Below are 9,885 nucleotides of genomic sequence, written 5' to 3' on the forward strand. Positions count from 1 at the left end.
TAAAAAAGTTTGCTACAGGCCTTTCCAACATTTTCATTGTTTATGTCCATGTGAATAAATATTAACTGCAAAAGAAAATTAAACATTAGAAATAAATAATTTCTCAAATAAATAGCAAACTACCAGCATTTTGAAGAAGGGAAAACTAAACCAGCAGTCTCACAAGAAATATGCTATTTGATAAGAATTCATTATTAATTAGGAGTAGCTATCTTTTTAACCTCTTTGGCTTCATCTTATTTCTATCCTTCTCTTAGCTTTCTTAAAGTTTAGGAACTCATTCTGCAAGGCACTCACTCAATTACTATCTACTCCACTAACAGTATTAATAATAAATCAAATACAACTAACTAGCTATCTAGAGATAGAGATAAATACTAATAATTAGTACCTAAGCTACATAACAAGAACTCATTCTTTTTTGCTTCCTTCGCCATCAAGAGGGTCTTTTCTTCTTGTTCTCTCTGCAGCTAAGGGAAATGGAGGGCTCTCAAATGGTTCTGCTACAATTTCAAACCCAATATACCTCTCTCAACCATGACAGATATATTTAGGAAAGACTGGACTACACTTTCAGAGTTCAATCATGCAAGAGGAAAAAATTACAACAGTAAAATACCTACCTCAACCCTTTTTTTCTCCATAAATAATATTGATGGAAGGGAGATTGTATAGTCTTCTATCATGATCCTTCTCCCTCTGTTTCCTTCACTCTTCTTCAACAGCCTTCTCTTTGGCAGCCTGAATTATGATATCAATATATAAACATAAAAAATATTTTATGTATTTTAATTATAATGGAAGCGCTGGTGCTGGCTCCACCTCTTGAGCAAGACGTTCTTGCCCACGTCTTACTCTTCTATCCAAGTCCATTACCTGTAATTATAAAAATTGAAATTATTCATTAACATATAGAAGAGAATAAACTTAATTGACTGTCAGGAAACATGTAGGTAGCTTCCTAACTTTCAAGGATTGTCTTCCAACTTTCGAGATCAACCAACTGCAGTTCAGGTCCAAAGCAATGAAAATCTTAAACAAGATGTTGATTTCTAATAATACATAGCCATGTGCATTACTCTATTCCACTCATTCTAAAACCGAAATAAGATGTTATTAAACATAATCATAATTGCTTGTGATTTCTAATTTACAAGATTTGAACTAGTTAGCATGCAAACCTTGGGGGAAAATTCTTCTGTAAGATATACAGCACTAGAATTCAGCTCTGAAATAGTGAATTGAGGCTCAATTTTCGTATGTAGATACTTGAGTCCACGTGCAATGCCTATTATCATTTTCATACGCCTTGTCTAGGAGAATTGACATCTTTCTCCATCTGTAGTCGTAAATTTCATGTTTAATGAACTGGAAACGCCTAAATTATAATACACGAGCTAAGAATCATTGGTAAGAAAGTTGACTTACATCAATGTAGGTGCTCATGAAGTGTCCCATTTGAAGCATACTCAAAAACTAACATCCTTGTAAATGGAGTGCTCTCTCTGCAATACCCCAGCAGTTTTCCTGTATTCTCATGATCTAACCTTGCCAAGTCTGCCACCTGAATGCCATGATAGCATAAACATTAGAGAACTTAACTAAATATTTGTCTGCCAAATCTTGCAATTTCGTAAGCACTTAAATGTTTGCATTTACCTCTCTTTGAAAATAGAGTTCAAGATATCCTATCCAATGCTCCTCCTTGATGCAGAGGGAGATTACAGAAATCTCAGGTCCACCTTTCATGGTTCCCTTGTAGACCACACTGTCTGGTGATGACCCGATTATGTTGCTAAAGTCTTCGCAGGCAACGTCAAGCTCTTGTCTGGTATACCTTCTCACATCCTTCAACATCTCGGGGTCTGTACAGTAATAAAGCTAATTACATTGAAAAACGGCTCTATAAACATTAGTAAATAGCTAGTAAAACACAAAGAAGCTGAACCTATATATACTGTCATGCTGTCGTTCTGGCTTGTAGATTTTTTCCAAGGAATAATGATGGATGCTTTTTTATTCCCCCTCTGAAGGGCAGCGAGAAGAGCAATCAGAAAGAGAGAACCAATCATGGTTCCCGTTATTATTTCTAGAGCCAGAAGCCAAACAGGTTTTGATGCTCCATGATGCTTTGACATATACATATTAGGATTCACCAATGGCTGGCTTCTTGCAGGTGATGCACCAGCTATGAGATAATATTTCATAGTTAGTTACTTTACAAGAATAAAAAGGAGCACTAGGTCTTACGTTTCTAAGTATCACAGTAAATGACACTTTACATTTTAATCTATGAGATTATCTAGGAAGAGAAATCTTAATTACATTAATCATTTTTTAATGCTAAAAAAAGGTCATGTCCTGCATACCACATTGAATAGAGGGTCGTTGCTTTGCGTCTTTGTTCTGAATCTGAAGGCAGTTTCCTTGAAAGTATAAACTGATTGGCAGAAAACATATTTTTTAATGCAAGCAATTGGGTATGCTGCCAACTAAATAGTTATACGAAAAATTCGCTACTTTTAACTGAGACCAACAACAGAAGCCAGTTAAATTTGCATTTGTAGCATACCTGAAGAAATTATGGGTACTTTAAGGCATCAATTAACTAAAGTCAAACTTTGATTGGCATAACTAGCATTTTTCGAGGTTCACTTAACAAAGAATTATGCGAATAAGGATACAGAATGCCTTAACCAAAGTATACCAACTAAATTTTACTCACATCCCATTGATAGTTGAGGAAAAATTTGAACTGTCACCACCAGGAACTGGCCCTTGGAGCTTATTCCTATCGAGCCGAAGTTCTTGAAGGTATTTCAAATTCCCGAGCCCCGGAGGTAACCTGCCGGTTAGATCATTGGACTGCAGATTCCTACAAAAGAACACACAGAGAGGAATAAGTATAGGAGTCAACTAGAAAGAGAGTCAATATTTGTCTATCTATTCATCATGAATTTCTTTTTACATGTTCACAAGTTCAGTTAAATTTCCAAGCTCTGGAGGAATTGATCCGGATAACTGATTATTTCCCAAATCCAGCACCTTAAGGGACTTCAACATGCTCAACTCTTTAGGTATTATTCCTATGAGTTTGTTACTGCACAAAATTCTACAAACACGCCTAACCAGACCATCTAACACAACTTGCTTCCTAACTTTAACACCTAAAAAAAAGAAACAGGCACACAAATCACACTGAACCTCACTTTAAAAAAATCAAGCCAAAAGAGAGGGTGGGAGAATCAAGCCAAAGACACATCACCATCAGCCTCAATATATATATATATATATATATATATATATATATATATATATATATATATATATATATATATATAAAAGAAAGAGAATTGGGTTCAATAACTACCTTTTGGTCTCTGTTAATTGTATTAAATCTTTTCTCAAGTCCATAAATACATTCAATATAGTAATTATCCCTCTCATTTTTATCTCCAACAAAACTACTCCTATCTATCAAACTTTCAAAACATGAAATTTAATGTCTAATTATAACAATATCTACAAAAATTTAAAACTGCAGCTTCAATGGGAGCAGATTAGCAGTATGACAATCAAGCTTCTAGTAATAATAATAATAATAATAATAATAATAATAATAATAATAATAATAATAATAACCAAAAAGCAAAAAAATCACCCAAAATCAGAATTAACCATAGAAAAGCAAGCCAAATTCCATATATTAAGATCAAACACTCAATACTCATGTGATTTTACCTTATCTTTTGAATTATTGTTTAAAATACGTAATCAATTTTAAAATGATACTGAATCAATTTTGAAATAGAAGAAAAACAAAATTTCTACCTATCGAGCAAAAGCAGAAGCAGAGTATAACTAAGCATGCAGTGATTTGAAAGATTTAAGCTATAATTTACAAACTGAAGCTGGAAAAAGAAGAAATAGCACTCACATATATGAAGCTATTCTCCTGCGCTTGGTTTTCATCATCAAACACTGTCATTATCAAAATTTACATCACATTTATCAAACACAACATATGCATTCATTCACACAGCAACGAGAATACATTTATTTTTCTTAAATAAAGAAAATCTAAATAATGTACTTCTTGTTCAATTTAACTATATTCGTATTAAAGAAGAGACTCATCACAGTATCAAAAAGTAGAGAATCGCACTTTTGGACCCTAGAATGTAAAAAGATAGAAAACTGACCTGCCGATCTAGAACGAAAGGGAGGCACTGAGGATTTTGGCGGAGAAGACACAGAGGATGGCAAGGAGGAAGCTGGAAGAGGAATCGCCGGAAAAGATCGCGACAGAAGGAGATGTCGCCGAAGGAGATCGCCTCCAGGTGTTGCCGGAGAAGATCGTCGCTGGAGGAGATGTCGCGGAGAAGATCGTCATTGAAGAATATCGTCACAGGAGGCGAATGCAGAAGAAAATCGCCGCTGGAGATGTCACCGGAGAAGATCGTCGTTGGAGGAGATCGGAGAACGTTGCTGAGAAGATCGAGTTTCACTTTCGGGTTTTACTTTTTCACTAGATAAGATAAGTGTTAGGTTTCCTTGGTTTTGGGCTTTTGGCGTTTTTTTTTTAATATTGGTTTTAATAATGGCGGTTGAAAACAGCCAAAATCACCAAAAAATGCCATTTTTGAAAAATTAATTATGGCAACATCATAAAATGCCATAATATAAATGCCATTTTAAACTCTTTTTTTTGTAGTGAAGAAGCAAAGGAGATGGCAGCGAGGAGTGACGCGTACGCGTGACTGATGCGTGCGCGTGATTTGGAGCTTTCCATGGCGACGCGTGCGCGTGACCGACGCGTCCGAGTGACTCGCGAAGAAGACCATCGACGCATATGCGTAACTGACGCGTACGCGTGACATGCGCCACGTGCAGAAAACGCTGGGGACGATTTCTAGGCCGTTTTTGACCCAGTTTTCAGCCCAGAAAGTACAAATCAGAGGCTGCAGAGTGAAGGAATCAAGTGGTCCACATCCATCAATTGAAGACTTACGGATTGCTATAATTAATTCTAATTTAAATTCACATTTGATTTTTAAATCGGAAAAAATATTATTTTAATTTTAGATTTTTTTTATTAATTAGGATTATTTATAAAAAGGGGATTCCATTAGGAAATTCTAGAGGGATTTAGATCTATCAGATTGGAACTCAGTACATTTTACCTGAATCCTTATTTTCTCTTTTCCATGAGCAACTAAACCTCCACTGTTAAGGTTAAGAGCTCTGTCTATTTGTATGGATTGATTTTATTGCTTTTTCTATTTTAATTTATGCATGGATTTATAATTTAAGAATTGTTTTCTCTCTTCATCTTATGAATTTAGGTGGAACGGAAGTATGACTCTCTTTCTATTTGAGTTCTTGTATAACTTGGAAAAGCTCTTTACTTGAACAATAGCTTGAAAACATATTCTCCTAAATTTTAATTATCTGGATTTAACGGGATACGTGACATATAATCCTTTTATTTTTGGGTAATTAGATTTTTTGTGGCATATAAACTAGAATTTGATCATGTAGTTTCTAATTGGAATTAATTGACCAAGGAATTGGCAGTTAATGAATTTTAGAGGAGACTAGAAAGGTCTAAGGAATTAGGGTCTAGTCACATATAGTTTGTCATAAATTAAATCCTACATAATTAAAATAGTTAGTAAGAAAAGTTAATCCAGAAAATAGATAACTCTGAAACCTTAACTGTTTTCCCATATATATTTCACAACTCATTTGCTGCTTACTTTCTGAAATTCTTAATTTACTGTTTAATGCTTTTGAATACCCAAACATTACTTTCTGTTTGTCTAACTAAGCCTATCAAACACTATTGTTGCTTAATCCATCAATTCTCGTGGGATCGACCCTTACTCACGTAAGGTATTACTTGGTATGACCTGGTGCACTTGCCGGTTAATTTGTGGGTTATAAATTCCGCACCAAGTTTTTGGCGCTGTTGCCGGGAATTGACTGTGATTAACAACTATTAGTTGTTTGATTGTTTAGATTAGGCATTTTAATTTTAATTTTATTTAAATATTATTTTATTATTTTTCAAAAAAAAATTTTCCTTGTTTTCTTCTTTTTCGTTCATTACCCCTCCCCCCCTTTTGTCTACGTTTGGTTTGATTTTATTTTTTTCTTTCTTTCCGTGCATTCCTTTTCTTTTCTTTTTATTAATTTTTAATTTTTATTTTTCTGTTTTCAAAACTTTCGTTCATTCTTCACTTATTTTTTCTTTTTCTTTTTATTTTCTTTTATTTTCATTTTTTTCTTTTCATTAATTTTTATCTTTTTATATTTTATTAGTTTTATTTTATTTTTGTCTCCAAAAAAATTATATTTAATAATAATTTAATACTAGTAATTTTTTTTAATTTTTAAAATTAAGTTTGGTGTCTCCTAGTTAGTTTTATTTTAATTTTTCTTATTTTAATTTTTAGAATTCTGTTATTTCTTCTTTGCTTTTCTTTTTACCACATGGTGCGTTTAATTCTGTTTGGTGTTTTGTGCTAAGGAAAAATAATGGAGAGAGATCATATGGGTTACTACTCACACCCGAGTAGTGATCCACATCATTATGAATGGGGAAACTATCCAAATTTTGGTTGGCAAAGTCAAAACCAAAGAAACTTCAATGCTCCATGTTCCAACTATCAAGAACCACCATCTCCATATCCATACCAAGAACCACCACCTCTCTATCCATATCAAGAACCATCATCTTTCTACCCATATCAAGAGCCACTATCTACCTATTCATACCAAGAACCATCCTCTTTTTACACCTATCAAGAACCATCATCTCCTTCTTATTCATATCAAGAGCCACCTCCTCCTTATTCATCTCAAATACCATCAGATCTTGAGCTTCTCATGAAAGAATTCTTACATAATATAAAGACAAGTGTCAAAAATATAGAGAAGCATGTATAGTTGATTATCAAACCACAGGAAGAGGAGCAAGAAAATTCCTTCACAAAAGATATAATACAAGATCCTATAGAAGAAAGTGAGGAAATCAATCAAAGGAGTTCATACTCCAGTGAATTAGAGAACTTTTCATCCTCACACATGGAAGAAGAGGAAGATGCAAAAATAAAGGAGGAAGATGCACCCACAAAGGAGAAAGATGCACAACCTCCCATACCCTTGGTAAGCAATGAAGAAGAGATTGAATTAGAAGACGGCTACCAAGAGGAAGAGGTTGAAATTGAGAAAGCCTGCAAAGAAGTGGAAGAATTCAAAGAAGAACACAAGGGAGTGGAGCTTGCAAGACCTCTCCCAAAGCCATCACCATCCAATACAACATTCAAGTGGGTAAAATTCCTATCCTTAACCTTTACGTTCCCACTTGAATATGGGCTACTGGAGACGGATGGTCAACTTAGAGCTCTTTGTGGCATTAAGAGTAACAGGAAGATGGTTAGTGGTAAGAGTTGTCAAGCAAGGTTCAATATGGTTGCATGCTCCAAAAACTTGAACAAATCCTTTGCTATAAAAGATTTGGGTCCTGCAAAGATAATCCTTAGCATGATGAGTATCACTTGTTTTAGGAAGAATGAAAAACTGTAGTTGTCACAATAGAAGTATATTGAGAAGGTTTTAGAGAAGTTTATCATGAGTAGTTCCAAACCCGTTAATACTCTACTTGTTAGTAATTTCAAGCTGAGTTCGTGGCAATATCTTACAAGTGAGAAAAAAAAGAAGAAATGAAGAAGATTCCATATACATCTGTGGTTGGTAGTTTGATGTATGTTATAGTTTGCACCAGGTCGGATATTGCTTATACTATTGGAGTTGTTAGTTGGGTTATCTCTAGTCCTGGCAAAGAACATTGGCAAGTAGTAAAGTAGATTCTCAGATACCTTAATGCTACTTTTAGAGCTTGTCTATGACCAACCTGTATTGGATGGTTACACAAATACAAATATAGCTGGAGATCTTGATTCAAAAAAGTTTACTTCTGGTTATATGTTGACTTTTACAGGGAGAACTGTGTCGTGGAAATCTCGACTTCAAAAATGAGCTTTTTTATCTACTACAGAAGCAGAATATATTGATGTTGTTGAAGTTTCTAAAAAACTCTTGTGAATGAAAAAACTTCTGCAGGAATTAGGAATCAATCAAAAAAATTTGTATCATTTTGTGATAGCCAAAGTGTTATCCATCTCAGCAAGAATCTAACGTTTTATTCCAAATCGAATCACACATAGAGGTGAAGTATTATTGGATACGTCAAGCACTTGAGATGAAGTCATATGCACTTGAGAATATCCATATTGATGATAATAGTTCTACTACAAGAAAATGGAATATTTGTAACAAAAATTTTGTATCAAATTTAAAATTGTTACAAAAAACCATTTTTTTTGTAATAATAGTTGCTTATTGTTACAAAAAAAACTATGTTTTGTAACAATATTACAAGTTGTTACAAAACATCCAGATATTTTGTAACAATCTATTTTATTTTGTTACAAATTATGGTAGTTATAATATTTTGTAACAAAAAGTAAAATAGTTGCAAAAACTCGTAGTATTTTGTAACAAAATAGTTTTTTGTTTCAAAAAATCCAAATATTTTGTAACAAAATATTTTTTTGTCTGAAAAACTCAAATTATTTTGTAACAAAAAATTAATTTGTCACCAAATTCAACATTGTTTGTAACAAGTTTTTTTTTGTGTCACAAAATATATGTATAATTTATAATTTTTTTTCAAAATGTTAAAAACTTTAAGAATTAAAAAAATTGTCTATATATTTTTTTAAAATAATTGTATTTTGTTTCAGAAATTAAAAAAATTGTTTATATAATTCTTTTAAAATATATTTTTTATATTATTTTTTACATATTCATTAATTTTTAAATGATGTAAATATTAATTTATATGCCTTTATAAAATTAGTATATAATTTTTAATAATCAGAATTTTAAGATAACTTAAAACTAATTTGTGAAATTTTAATTTTTTTATTAATTTATAACTATAAATAACAGTAATTAAAAATATTCCCAAAAAAATTTAAAAAAACAAGATGCAGTGTAAAAACCCAAGAGGTAATATCTATAGTAAATGTAAAAAGTAAAAAAACCCTAAGGTTCTCCTATTCCCCCACCTCACTCGAAGCCTCACACCCAGCCACTCTCAACCCATCGCGCCATCCACAAACCCTATCTACGAGGGAAAATGGAGCTGCTGCCGGAGGAAGAGTCACCGGCCTAGCCCCTGGGAAACGTCTCAGGCGGCGTCGTGGTTCTCCAGTCGCTCCTCAAATCTGCTTCGTCTACGCCACTGCTCAAATTTGCTTCGTCTTCGTCTCCGTGTCGTCCTGGCCGTCTAGGCTCCCCTGCGTTCCACCTTCTCTGCCTCCACGTCGTGCCTCTTCTGTATCTGCTACCTCCGTTTCTGTGGTCGTCTTGTTGGATGATTCCTCTGCTGGTTGTGTTCTGTCCGTGCCGAAGCTCTGCTCATACCAAAGCTCTGATCGTGCTGTCAGCTATCCTCGCCTGTGGCCTGCGTCTTCGACGGTGGAACGGCCCCAACCCGTCGCTGAGTGTGGTTCTGCTTCTGACATTCCTTACTGTAGAGGTGATTTTTTTCTTATATGTAGTTATTGTACACTAATTTTGTGGACTTCATTGTTGCTGTTTTATTGTAGGTTTAGAAGAGAAAAATTGATGCTAATTCCTAACTGTATCTGTATGTAAAAGTAGATGATTTAATATGTTGTTATGTTTGTTCTTTTTCCTTTGTTGAGGCTTGTATACTAAAGTTGGAAAACCTGAGTTACATAATAAAGCAGAAGAAGCTTTTATTAGCACTAAAAAGTTTGTCTCCTAGCTTGATAGTGAAATGATGAAGAT

At 33.9% G+C, this 9,885-nt stretch overlaps 1 long non-coding RNA gene and 1 pseudogene across 1 annotated transcript; both read right to left on the reverse strand.

Annotated features, from left to right (window-relative positions):
- Positions 1-662: 662 nt before the first annotated feature.
- LOC140180849 (uncharacterized) lies at positions 663-963 on the reverse strand. The gene is made up of 2 exons (XR_011874872.1): positions 823-963; positions 663-741 (listed from the first exon to the last, which is right to left on the reverse strand). It is a non-coding gene; the product is annotated as an uncharacterized lncRNA (long non-coding RNA).
- Positions 962-3,988, reverse strand: LOC112763710 (probable LRR receptor-like serine/threonine-protein kinase At1g63430; annotated as a pseudogene).
- Positions 3,989-9,885: the final 5,897 nt, after the last annotated feature.

Source organism: Arachis hypogaea, chromosome 17 (genome assembly GCF_003086295.3).
Source record: "Arachis hypogaea cultivar Tifrunner chromosome 17, arahy.Tifrunner.gnm2.J5K5, whole genome shotgun sequence".
Lineage (NCBI taxonomy): Eukaryota > Viridiplantae > Streptophyta > Magnoliopsida > Fabales > Fabaceae > Arachis > Arachis hypogaea.